We start from the raw sequence: 14,303 nt of genomic DNA, 5'->3' as shown, positions 1-14,303 counted from the left end.
TAGGAGATTGTGAGCAGAGCGAATGGGATGGGAGAGAGAGTATCTGGAGACAAGGGGGGATGTTTATCAAAACGCCAATCTTGGTGCATTCGCCAGCGACAATACGCTTGCCAGACATTGCTGGCGCGGATCCATATACGATACTCTTATTTATAAAAAAAACATCAAAAACACGCGCAGCAACTATGGCGCGATAAGCATCGGACTGTTGTTAACTAACAGTCATCCATGTCGCGTTTATTCAGGTTTTTCCCAACTTTATTTATACCATTTCATTACTGTCCATGAACAAGCACATTTCTCTAAAGTTAATCTTTTATTTTTCATCTGTTAATGTCCAAGAAATAGCTACAATTATATCTCAACAAACAATATCTTATAGAAAATTATTTTTATATTTATTTGTTATATGATACTTTCACATAAATTAATGTGTATTTGTATTTCTAGAAGTCATGATATGATTTTATCTCGTGTTTTATTTTATTATAAATGATTATTAATGCTAGAATTTGTACATATATCTTTGCACATACTTGTGTGTATATACTGTATATATATATATAAAATGCAACATAGTAGACTAAGCACTCCACCTTTTTTAATCCACACATGACCTGGGTACAGTCCAAAGTTCATATGCACATTTCATAGGTATGGGCACTCACAGGATTTAATATTAAATTCAAGTTTTAATGTAGAACATAATTCAATGGTGCATTTAATTATGATCGACAATAAAACTTGAATTTAATATTAAATCCTGTGAGTGCCCATACCTATGAAATGTGTGTGTGTGTACGGATCTTGATAAATATGCCCCCATGAGAGAGCTGTGTCGCAAATGCCAAAGGACAGTATCAAGGAGGATAAGCAGAGAGAAGTGGCCTTTGGGTTTTGCTGTAAGTTGTTTGTAACCTTAACAATTGCTGTCTCTGTGGAGTGATGGGGGCGAAATACAGATTGCAGTGGGTCAAGGAGGGAGTTTAATGTAAGGAAATGGGATAGACGTACGTACAGAAAGAAAAGCACACTCTCAGGAACGAACCACAGAGGAGCGGGGCCAGAAGGGGCAGAGCGTTTGTCCAAGCTCAGCTTTGTGCTCTCAAATGAGAGCACCACATCTCCCATAATGCAGCTTTCGTGGCCGCAAATTTTGGGCTATATATTGCCATGTTATGGGACCGCTTGAGGTAGCTACCGACATTTGAGAGGCAAGTTTTACTCCACCACTTGTGAGAAACATGACTTGCCCAGAATGCACACATCGCAGATTATAGTGAAACAATAGTGATTGTATAGCTAGAGGTGTAGGCCCAGGGGGAAATGTATCAACCCGTCAACCGCAAATATGGCGGAATTCCGCAGCATAATTGTTGCGAGATTGATCCGACCTAGTTATCAAAGACTATAGACCGATAAAAGTTGAAATTTGTGACGTAACATACGATCCGCCGGTGTCAATCTGACACAGATCAATGCTTACATCATTACAGATGTTCCGAATACACATTCGGCTCTATTTGACACTTTTTCCCATTTATCAAATTTCTTACAGGTACGCTTGCGGCTATTCCTGCCCAGCATACCTGGTTTTCAATCCGCCACCCTGGAGGCCGCAGATGCCATAGAAATCAGTGGGAGTCTGAAATCAGTGAAAGCTTATATTCGATGCTGCCAGATATCCCATTAATTTATATGTTTGAAAACAATTAACGTTTACACCTAACACCCTAACATAAACCCTTAGTCTTAATACCCCTATCCCACCGCCGTTTTCTGTTTTCCCGCAACCTAAATAAAGTTATTAACCCCTATTCCGCTGCTCCCTGACCCTGCTGCCACTAAATAAACGTATTAACCCCTAAGCCTCTGGCCTCCCACATCACTACCACTAAATAAACCTATTAACCTATAAACCGCCAGCCTCGCACATCGCCATAAAATAAATGAAGCTTTTAACCTCTAAACCTAACAACCCGCTAACTTTAAAATAAATTACAACATCCCTATCTTAAAATAAATTTAAACTATATATATACTATTAAACATTATTAAAAATGACTAAATTACAAAAAAATAGACATGTGCATGGCGAAAAAATTCGGTTCGGCTCGGTTCGGATCGATTCAGAATTTTTCTAAGTTCGGTTCGGATCGATTCAAATTTGGAAAATTTCAAATCGATTTGTTTCGGATTCAATTCGGATTCATTCGGATTCGAAGAAATTCGGCTGGATTCGGTTCGATTCGGTTCGGAAATTCGGCAATTCGGTAAGTGTTAGGTGGAATTAGACTAGTATTATACTGTATATTAGGTGTTAACCTAACATACTGTATAATACTAGTGTAGTCCCAATGGCCATCCAAATTTACGAATCGATTCGATTCGGTTCGATTCGGAAAATTGGGCAACATTTTAATTCGGAAATTCGGTTCAATACGAATTGCCGAATTTGCCGAATTTTCCGAATTTCTGAATCAAACCGAACCGAATCGCACATGTCTACAAAAAAATAAACACTAAGTTACAAAAAATAAAAAACAATAAATTACGGGGGGGGGGGGAAAACACATTATCAAAAATAAATAAGAATTACACCTAATCTAATAGCCCTATCAAAATAAAAAAGTCCCCCCAAAATAAAAAAACCCCTAGCCTACAATAAACTACCAATGGCCCTTAAAGGGGCCTTTTGTGGGGCATTGCCCCAAAGAAATCAGCTCTTTTACCTGTAAAAAAATACAAACACCCCCCAACAGTAAAACCCACCACCCAACCAACTAACCCCCCTAAATAAAAAATCTATCTCTAAAATATCCTAAGCTCCCCATTTCCATGAAAAGGGCATTTGTATGGGCATTGCCCTTAAAAGGGCATTTAGCTCCTTTACCTGCCCAGACCCTCTAAAAATAAAACCCACCCAAAAAACCCTTAAATAAACCTAACACTAACCAAGCAGATCCACTTACAGTTCTTGAAGTCCTGCTTGAAGGATCCATCCAGTCGGCAAGAAGTCTTCATCCGGGCGGCCTCTTCCATCTTCATCCAGCCAGCAAAGTCTTCATCCAGACCGCATCTTCTATTTTCATCCAGACGGCATCTTCTATCTTCATCCAGGCGGCATCTTTTATCTTCATCCATCCGGCGCGGAACAGGTCCATCCTGAAGACAACCAGCGCGGAGCTCCTCTTCTATATGGTCGCCACCGTAAACTAGAACTTGAATGCAAGTGACGTCATCCAAGATGGCATCCCTTGCATTCCTATTGGCTGAAAGGTTCCAATCAGCCAATAGGTTATGAACAGCTCTCATCCTATTGGTTGTTGCAATCAGCCAATAGGATTTGAGCAGCTCTCATCCTATTAGCTGTTCCCGCCCGGATGAAGATTTTTTGCCGACTGGATGGATCATTCAAGCAGGACTTCAAGAACTGTAAGTGGATCGTCGGGGGTTAGTGTTAGGTTTATTTAAGTTTTTTTTGGGTGGGTTTTATTTTTAGAGTAGGGACTGGGCAGGTAAAAGAGCTAAATGTCATTTTAAGGGCAATGTCCATACAAATGTCCTTTTCAGGAAAATGGAGAGCTTAGGTTATTTTAGATAGGGTTTTTATTTGGGGGAGTTGGTTGGGTGGTGGGTTTAACTGTTGAGGGTTGTTTGTATTTTTTTTACAGGTAAAAGAGCTTATTTCTTTGGGGCAATGCCCCACAAAAGGCCCTTTTAAGGGCCATTTGTGGTTTATTGTAGGCTAGGGTTTTTTTTATTTTGGGTGGGCTTTTTTATTTTGATAGGGCTATTAGATTAGGTGTAATTCTTTTTTATTTTTGATAATGTGTTTTTTTCTTTTTTCGTAATATAGTGTTTTTTATTTTTTGTAATTTAGTGGGTATTTTTTTGTAATTTGGTAATTTTTAATAAGGTTAAATAGTATATTTAAATAATTTCAGTAGGGTTAGAGTTTTTTCATATGTAATTTAGTTAATTTAAGTGGAAGTTTAATTTAAGTGTAGTATAATTGTTAGGGTAGGTTAATTAATAGTTTAAAAAATAATTTTATTTAATTCTACAGGTAAGTTTAAATTTATTTAAAGATAGAGATGTTGTAATTTTAATTTAAAGTTAGCGGCTTGTTAGGTTTAGGGGTTATTAGCTTAATTTATTTTATGGCGATGTGGGGGACTGGCGGTTTAGGGGTTAATAGGTTTAGTGAGTGGTAGTGATGTGGGAGGCCAGAGGTTTAGGGTTTAATATGTTTATTTAATGGTGTCGGGGTTCCGGGAGCGGCGGGATAGGGGTTAATAACTTTATTTAGGTTGCGGCCGGGTCCGGGAGCGGCAGGCTAGGGGTTAATAACATTAGGTGGCGGCGATGTTAGGGGAGTCAGATTAGGGGTGTTTAGACTCTGGGTTTATGTTTGGGTGTTAGGTGTGAACGTAACTTGTTTTCTACCATATAAATCAATGGGATATCGGGCAGCATCGAACATAAGCTTTCGTTTCTTTTAAACTCCCATTGATTCCTATGGCATCTGCGGCATCCAGGGTGGCGGATTGAAAACTAGGTACGCTGGGCCGGAATAGCCGCGAGCGTACCTGTCAACTATTTGATAACTTTGAAAAAGTGTCAAATAGAGCTGAATATGTATTCAGAACATCTGTAATGACTAAGCATTGATCTGTGTCGGTTTGAGACCAGCGGATCGTATGTTACGTCACAGATTTAAACTTTTGCCGGCTTTGATAACTAGGTCAGATCAAGCTGGCAACAATTACACTGCAGAATTCCAGTGTATTTGTGGTTGACGGCTTGATAGATATCCCCCCACGTATTATGTCTGGAGTCTGCTCTTCCTCTTCTAACAGAAAATAGAAAGCCCAGAAAGTTTAGAATGAAATCACAGTAAAAGGGGACAAAATAAATAATGAAGGTATATTGCATAGATATTGTTGTTCAATCTGAAAGTGTTTAAGTGATATTTTTTTTACTTTAGTGTCTTATATAAATTCATATAAAAAAGCGCTATTGATTTACCTTGAGCGCAGTTAGCGCTCAAGAGTAATAAAAATGTATCGCTCCACTTGTATTCTAGACCGAAGAACAAAATAATTTCTGAGGGTTTAAGACTAATGGGTATGTTAAACTACTAGTTAGACAGAACCGTGATCTTCTGAGTTTACTTTCAGCGTTTTCATTGAACAGGAGCAAATCTTTTAAATTAGGCAGAAAATGAGCAAGTAAAGACGGCTAAAATATTGTCTCTACCATAAAATGATTATTATTTTTTCTCCTCATTGACCAGGGAACTAGCAAGTAAGAGTCTAAATTAGCCCAGACCTGTTAAACAGCACCTTTGGAAAGATGTAAATTGACAATTAATGAAACAATAGCTCTCTGTTCTTTCTACAGCTGAGGTGAAAATGATTAATCAGGCTGTTATGCATAAAAACTGCTAGATTATGTTTAAGGCAAATGTCACTTCTCCCTGCGGAGGTTAAATCTGAAAGTGTGAGCTGTAAAATAACTTATGCACGTTAAATGGCTAGATGTGTGCACAGTCTGCAATGCAGAGATACGCAATTCAGGCTTCGGGCAAATGCAATTTTTTTCGAATTGTGCTAATTCTTTGAGTCAATTGATATATATAAAAGCTGAATACAATATTTGACGAAATTGATGAAAAAAACAAATGATTGTGTAACAAAATGGATTTTTTCATTCGTTCATAAGTTTGGTGCCAAAAAAGGTGCAGGAACAGGGGGAGGAGTTTTATTGTTTGGTTAATAAGCTCCTTTGTTTGTAATGATGTACAGGGGGGGGGTGTGACCATTCATTTGTCCATGGTCCCATGTCCAGTCCTGCTATAGAATTACTAATGACTGATGTTAGGGAAAGTGGGTCAGGCACTAAGTGATGATTTTAGCCATACAGCAGTTGTATGTTATTGTAACATTAAAAAAATGTAGTTAATTAACAGCCATTACAAGTGACTGGTTAATGCTCCCGCAAGTGAGGTCAGACTTCTTGTTAATTAAAAAATGTGCCCCAATTGCACCCTAAATAAAGTGGACATTTACTGAAACAAAAAAAAAAAACTTTTTGTGTAGAAACTCTTCAAATAATACCTAACCTAACTAACTACTGAAAATGTGGCGAGACAAATATGGTGGAAACCATGTACCCAACTTGTAATGCAGCCCTTGGAATATATTGCACTGTTGCCGGTAGCCAAATAAAATACAGGTTAATTCCCTGGAACACCCAACTAAATCTCACCGAACCAAACTTCTTATTATAATTATAAGAACTATGTCTATGTACTGTATGTACAGTATATACAATATTTACATCATATGCACATTCTTGTATAATGCATATTAATTTAAGTATTGCATGGATTTTAAACTATTAATATTTATTTTTCTAAATATAATTATGGTATAAAAGACAGAAACCTCAACTTTATAGTGTTACATAACTGCATAATCTTTAAATTTGCAAAGTTAAACAAATGCAATTATGTAAATATTTAAAGTTGTGGCTAGTGACTTTGATAACATAATTATATTTAGAAAAATAAATAATAATGTTTAACCCCTTAACAACGCATGTCGTACAGGGTACGTCACACACAAACTGGTCTTTAAAGACCAGCGACGTACCCTGTACATCGTTAAGGGTTTTAAGCGGCAGTCAAGGTATTGCCATGATGCCTCGATATTGAGGCATCACTGCAATACCTTTTTTGGCACACTGATGCAGAGAGGTGTCGATTGTTGGTGGGTGGGAGCAATTTCAGGGAGGCAGGTGGGCGGCCCATCGCTGGGGAACTTCCTTCTGGCCAGCAGATCTTGATGTCGGGTGTGCACGGGGGGCGAGTGGTGGGTGCGCACAGGCGCGCGCACCCGCAATCTAGCACAACATAAAAAATCAAAGTGCTTGGAGAGGGTGGTGGGTGGCAGAGGAGGGGGGGATACTTTAAAAAAGCGATCGGGGAGAGGGAGGTGGGAGGGTATGGAGGGGGGAGCTACACTACAGAAAAAGTGATTTAAAAAAAAAAAAAAAAAAAAAAATCACATTTTATTGCAAAGTGGGTACTGGCAGACAACTGCCAGTACCCAAAAATGGTGGGGAATAGTTAGTGGGGGGAGGGTTAGAGAGCTCTTTGGGGGGGATCAGGGAGGTTGGGAGCTAAGGGGAGGATCCTACACAGCAGAATATGTTTTTTAAAAAAATAATAATAAAAAAAGCAAAAAAACTTTTATTTTAGTACTGGCAGACTGGGTGTGGGGTGGGGGAGGGAAGAGAGCTGTTTGGGAGGGATCAGGGGGTGTGATGTGTCAGGTGGGAGGCTGATCTCTACACTAAAGCTACAATTAACCCTTCAAGCTCCCTACAAGCTACCTAATTAACCCCATCACTTGGCATAATACACGTGTGGTGCGCAGCGGCATTTGGCGGCCTTCTAATTATTAAAAAGTAATGCCACCGCCATATATGTCTGCTATTTCTGAACAAAGGGGATCCTAGAGAATCATTTACAACCATTTGTGCCATAATTGCACAAGCTGTTTGTAAATAATTTCAGTGAGAAACCCAAAGTTAGTGAAAAAGTTAACAATTTTTTAATCTCATTTGGTGGTGAAATGGTGGCATGAAATATATCAAAATGGGCCTAGATCAATACTTTGGGTTGTCTACTACACTACTCTAAAGCTAAAATTAACCCTAAAAGCTACCTAATTAACCCCTTCACTGCTGGGCCTAATACAAATGTGCGCAGTGGCATTTAGCGTCCTTCTAATTACCAAAGAGCAATGCCAAAGCCATATATGTCTGAACAAAGGGGATCCCAGAGAAGCATTTACAACCATTTGTGCCATAATTGCACAAGCTGTTTGTAAATAATTTCAGTGAGAAACCTAAAGTTTGTGAAAAAGTTTGTGAAAAAGTGAACGTTTTTTTTTATTTTGATCGCATTTGGCGGTAAAATGGTTGCATGAAATATACCAAAATGGGCCTAGATCAATACTTTGGGATGTCTTCTAAAACAAATATACATGGGAAGGGATATTCAGTCATTCCGGACAGATATCAGTGTTACAATGTAACTATCGCTAATTTTTGAAAAATAAAAAGTGGTTTGGAAATAGCAAAGTGCTACTTGTATTTATTGCCCTATAACTTGCAAAAAAAGCAAAGAACATGTAAACATTGGGTATTTCTAAACTCAGGACAAAATTTAGAAACTATTTATCATGGGTGTGTTTTGGTGGTTCAAAGTTAGAAAAAGTGTGTTTTTTTCCATTTTTTCATCATATATATTTTTTTTTATAGTAAATAATATGATATGAGGAAAATAATGGTATACTTAAAAATTCCATTTAATGGTGAGAAAAACAGTATATAATATGTGTGGGGACAGTAAATGAGTAAGAGGAAAATTACAGCTAAACACAAACACCGCAAAAATGTAAAAATAGCCCTGTACCTTAAGGGAAAGAAAATTAAAAATGGCCTTGTCCCTAAGGGGTTAAAATAAAAAAAAAGAACATGGAAAAAAAACACTGATTAAAATCTATACAATACTTACAATAATAAGTATTATACAAGAATATGCATATAATATAAATATTGTATATACATAGATGCTCCTCTAAACTGTTAAACCGTTTTATGCGCTCACCCTCAGCGCATCCTAACTCCACTACACTATTAACCCCTAATCTGCTATAGGACGCCAGAGTCCCAGGGAGGTGCGCTCGTGCACTGGATGGTAAAGAAACTGTAACGGAAGCACTCTTGAACCAGGAAATCCAACGATGTTTACCTAAAGAAGATAAAAAAAGAGAGGCGCCACATGGTGTAGTATAGACAGAATAGCCCCACAGGAGAGGGATTGCCCTGAACCCTTAGCAATGGAAACTCACAGAGGGAGCGGCACAACCGGAGTGCCAGGCAAAGCAACACAGGACACTTGGAGTCACCCGTAAGACACACGGCATCAGCTGGAACATGTAAACGTTGGGTCAGGTGACCAGCAGCAACCAATCCAGGAGCGCCAAATGTACAACAGCTGACGCCAGGTAGGCTCAAAGATGCAGACAGAGAAAGCTGAGCGTGACCCGCACAGGGAACCCTACAGCCAGCAGTAACACGGGCACAGTTGGCCCAAAACGGGTGATATAACTCTTAGAGGTGAGAGTAAGTGGGCAAGCAGGTGGATTTAAAAAGTGTATATTTATTAAAATTCACAGAATATATAATATAATAAGTATTATACAAGAATATGCATATAATATAAATATTGTATATACATAGATGCTCCTCTAAACTGTTAACCCGTTTTGTGCGCTCACCCTCAGCGCATACTAACTCCTCTACACTATTAACCCGTAATCTGCTATAACCTATTAACCCCTAAACTGCCACAGCCCCATCACAATAAACCCCCTAACCTATTGACCCCTAAACCGCCATAACCACCATCACAATAACCCTCTAACCTATTAACTCCTAAACCGCCACAACCCTCCATTGTGATAAACCCCATAACCTATTAACCCCTAAACCACCACAACCCGCCATCGCAAACTACCCCTACACTACTTAACTCACTAACAGATACCCCCAAAAACCCTAACTTAACATTTTACAAAAAATAAAAATATAATAGCATTTTAAAAAAATAAATGTATTACTGACAAAAAAAAACACTACCAAAAATAAAAAACCCCAACCAGTAAACCTATCCTAAAACTAAAGTCCCCTTTGAAAAAAGCACACCCCAAAATAAAAAAAAAGAACTTACCTGATAAATTCATTTCTTTCATATCGGCAAGAGTCCATGAGCTAGTGACGTATGGGATATACAATCCTACCAGCAGGGGCAAAGTTTCCCAAACGTCAAAATGCCTATAAATACACCCCTCACCACACCCACAATTCAGTTTAACGAATAGCCAAGTAGTGGGTGATAGAAAAAGGAGCAAAAAGCATAAAAAAAGGAACTGGAAATATAATTGTGCTTTATCCAAAGAAACATTACCACCATAAAAAGGGTGGGTCTCATGGATTCTTGCCAATATGGAAGAAATGAATTTATCAGGTAAGTTCTTACATAAATTATGTTTTCTTTCATGTAATTGGCAAGAGTCCATGAGCTAGTGATGTATGGGATAGTAATACCCCAGATGTGGAACTCCACAGAAGAGTCACTAGTGAGGGAGGGATAAAATAAAAACAGCCATTTTCCACTGAAAAATTAAATCCTCAGCCAAAAGAATAACTTTTTCTTATAATTGAAAAGAAAAAAAACTTAAAACATAAGCAGAGGAATCAAACTGAAACAGCTGCCTGAAGAACTTTTCTACCAAATACGGCTTCCGAAGAGGCAAATACATCAAAACAGTAGAATTTAGTAAATGTATGCAAAGAAGACCAAGTCGCTGCTTTGCAAATCTGATCAACTGAAAATTCATTCTTAAAAGCCCACGAAGTGGAGACTGATCTAGTAGAATGAGCTGTGATTCTCTGAGGCGGGGCCTGACCCGACTCCACATAAGCCTTATGAATCAAAAGCTTTAACCAAGATGCCAAGGAAATGGTAGAAGCTTTCTGACCTTTCCTAGAACCAGAAAAGACAACAAATAGACTAGAAATCTTCCTGAAATCTTTAGTAGCTTCAACATAATATTTCAAAGCTCTTACAACATCCAGAGAATGTAAGGATCTCTCCAAAGAATTCTTAGGATTAGGACACAAAGAGGGAACAACAATTTCCCTATTAATGTTGTTAGAATTCACAACATTATGTAAAAATTTAAATGAAGTCCGCAAAACTGCCTTATCTGCTCACAAGAAAGAGCAGATAATTCAGAAACTCTTCTAGCAGAAGAGATAGCCAAAAGGAACAACACTTTCCAAGAAAGTAGTTTAATATCCAAAAAATGCATAGGCTCAAAAGGAGGAGCCTGTAAAGCTCTCAGGTGCAAATTTGAAAATCCAAGGAGGAGAGATTGATTTAATGACAGGCTTGATACGGTCCAAAGCCTGAACAAAACAATGAATATCAAGAAGTTTAGCAATCTTTCTGTGAAATAAAACAGGAAGAGCAGAGATGTGTCCCTTAAAGGAACTTGCAGACAAACTTTTATCAAAACCATCCTGAAGAAACTGTAAAATTCTAGGAATTCTAAAAGAATGCCAGGAGAATATATGAACAGAACACCATTATTATTATCGGTTATTTGTAGAGCGCCAACAGATTCCACAGCTAAGTCTTCCAAACTCGATAATAAATGTTCCTAGAAACAGATTTACGAGCCTGTAACATAGTATCAATCACTGAGTCAGAGAAACCTCTATGACTAAGCACTAAGCGTTCAATTTCCAAACCTTCAAATTTAATGATTTCAGATCCTGATGGAAAAACGGTGCTTGAGACAGAAGGTCTGGTCTTAAAGGAAGTGGCCATGGTTGACAACTGGACATCCGGATAAGGTCCGCATACCAGAACCTGTGAGGCCATGCAGGTGCTACCAGAAACACAAATGAATGTTCCATGATGATCTTGGAGATCACTTTTGGAAGAAGAACTAGAGGCAGGAAGATATAAGTATCCACCGACTCCGCCTGAGTATCCCTGGACCTGGACAGGTACCTGGGAAGTTTCTTGTTCAGATGGGAAGCTAGCAGATCTATTTCTGGAAGACCCCACATCTGAACAATCTGGAAAAACACATCTGGATGGAGTGACCACTCCCTCGGATGTAAAGTCTGATGGCTGAGATAATCTGCTTCCCAATTGTCTACACCTGGGATATGTACTGCAGAAATTAGACAAGAGCTGGATTCTGCCCAAGCAAGTATCCAAGATACTTCCTTCATAGCTAGGGGGCTGTGAGTCCTACCCTGATGATTGACATATGCCACAGTTGTGACATTGTCCGTCTAATAAAAAAATGAATGGTTCTCTCTTCAATAGAGGCCAAACCTGAAGAGCCCTGAAAATAGCAGGAGGTTCTAAAATATTGATTGGTAACCTCACTTTTTGAGATTCCCAACCCCCTTGTGCTGTCAGAGATCCCCAGACTGAAAGACTGTTGTGATTACAGTCCAGGTTGGATGAACAAAGGAGGCCCCTTGAACTAGACGATGGTGGTCTTACCACCAAGTCAGAGAGAGTCGAACATTGGGATTTAAGGGTATTAATTGTGATATCTTTGTATAATCCCTGCACCATTGATTCAGCATGAAAAAGCTGGAAAGGTCTCATATGAAAACGAGCAAAGGGGATCACATCCAATGCTGCAGTCATGAGACCTAAAACTTCCATGCACAAAACCACTGAAGGGAATGACTGAGACTGAAGGTTCCAACAAGCTGAAACCAATGTTATTCGTCTCTTGTCTGTTAGAGACAGAGTCATGGATACTGAATCTATCTGGAAACCTAAAAAGGTGATCCTTGTCTGAGGAATCAAGGAATTTTTTGGTAAATTGATCCTCCAACCATGTCTTTGAAGAAACAACACTAGTTGATTCATGTGAGATTCTGCAGGTCGGAAAGACTGAGCTAGTACCAAGATATCATCCAAATAAGGAAACACTGCAATACCCTGTTCTCTGATTACAGAGAGTAGGGCACCGAGAACCTTTGAAAAAAATCTAGGCCAAATGGAAGAGCGACAAATTGGTAATGCTTGTCTGGAAAAGAGAATCTCAGAAACCGATAGTGATCTGGATTAATCGGAATGTGAAGATATCCATCCTGTAAGTCTATCATGGACATACCTTCCTGAACAAAAGGCAGAATAGTCCTTATAGTCACCATTTTGAAAGTTGGCACTCTTACAAAATGGTTCAATATTTTCAGATCCAGAACTGGACTGAATGAATTTTCTTTCTTTGGGACAATGAATAGATTTGGATAAAACCCCAGACCCTGTTCCTGAAACGGAACTGGTATAATTACTCCTGAAAGCTCTAGATCTGAAACACACTTCAGAAAAGCCTGAGCCTTCACTGGATTTGCTGGAATGCGTAAGATAAAAACATTTCTCACAGGTAAAAGACAGAGTAACCCTAAGAGATACACTAGGCTCCCCATTCCATAGCTGGTTTTCCTACCTACAAATAAGACATGCAATAATGGAATGCACATATAAAAATGACTGTTTGCGCATGCTTTATCCCTTTGAACAATCGTGTATAAATATAGACCTTGGTAGAGCACACCTCTCCATCTCTTACAAGATACTAAAAAACTCTACCCTTCATGAGATTCCTACATATACCCTTCTATGGGAACGCAAACTTCAAACCCAATTCTCAAGAGAGGTCTGGAGGAGAGCCTTCCGCCTAATTCATACGGCTTCTATCTCCTTAACTATGGCCGAATCAAATTATAAAATTCTCTCACGATGGTACTTGACCCCACATAGACTACATGAGATATTTCCGGGGGCAAATTCTAGCTGCTGGAGACGATGTGGAGAGGTTAGTACTCCTTCTCATATATGGTGGTCTTGCCCCGTGCTCTTAACATTTTGGTCTGAGCTCGAATGCTGCATTAATCGCACACTAAGCACGCAATTAATCCTCTCGGCCCCTATGATTCTGCTTAACCATATTCCTAATGTGGGATGTGCATTTCGTAAAAAATTATTACAAATACAGCTTACCTGTGCCAAACGTATTATCCCTAGACTATGGAAACAGCAACAACCACCCACACTTCAACAATGGGAGTCTGAGGTGGACTATGACCTGTCCTTGGAAAAAAGGCATTTCTGCTTTGCGGGTAAAAAAGATTTTATACTTAATGTTATTTTTATCTCGGAACAAAGGATGGTATAATAAGTGAAATATTCTATGTAGCCGTATCCTTATTATGAACCTAGTCATTTCAGCAAGAAGTAGAATTATCACATAAATCTAAAACTAGATAAAAGCATTTAAATTTTTCACAGAGAGGTCTCCCTTCCCTTCCTCCGATCCTTTCTTTTTGATTCCTTCACATTTCTGTTTTGTCTATTCCTAACTTTACTTATCCTTGCTTTACGCAATGAGCTTGCGGATTATTAAAGGAAAGTTAATGCTTAAATAACTGACCTCACTCTTAATCATTTCTCTTCATCGCAAAAAAATCTCCCAGTGTTGTCAATTAAAGTGAACTAGTAATGTAAGTTGATAATAGACAGTCTATGTTTTCACTCTTATTTCCTTGTTATATGAGAATTTGTATGGTTGCATAAGTTGTTATTGAATATGTAAAAATACCAATAAAAATAATTTAAAACAAAA

The sequence above is a fragment of the Bombina bombina genome, chromosome 6, assembly GCF_027579735.1.
Source record: "Bombina bombina isolate aBomBom1 chromosome 6, aBomBom1.pri, whole genome shotgun sequence".
Classification (NCBI taxonomy): Eukaryota; Metazoa; Chordata; class Amphibia; order Anura; family Bombinatoridae; genus Bombina; species Bombina bombina.
This window is presented reverse-complemented; position numbering follows the sequence as displayed.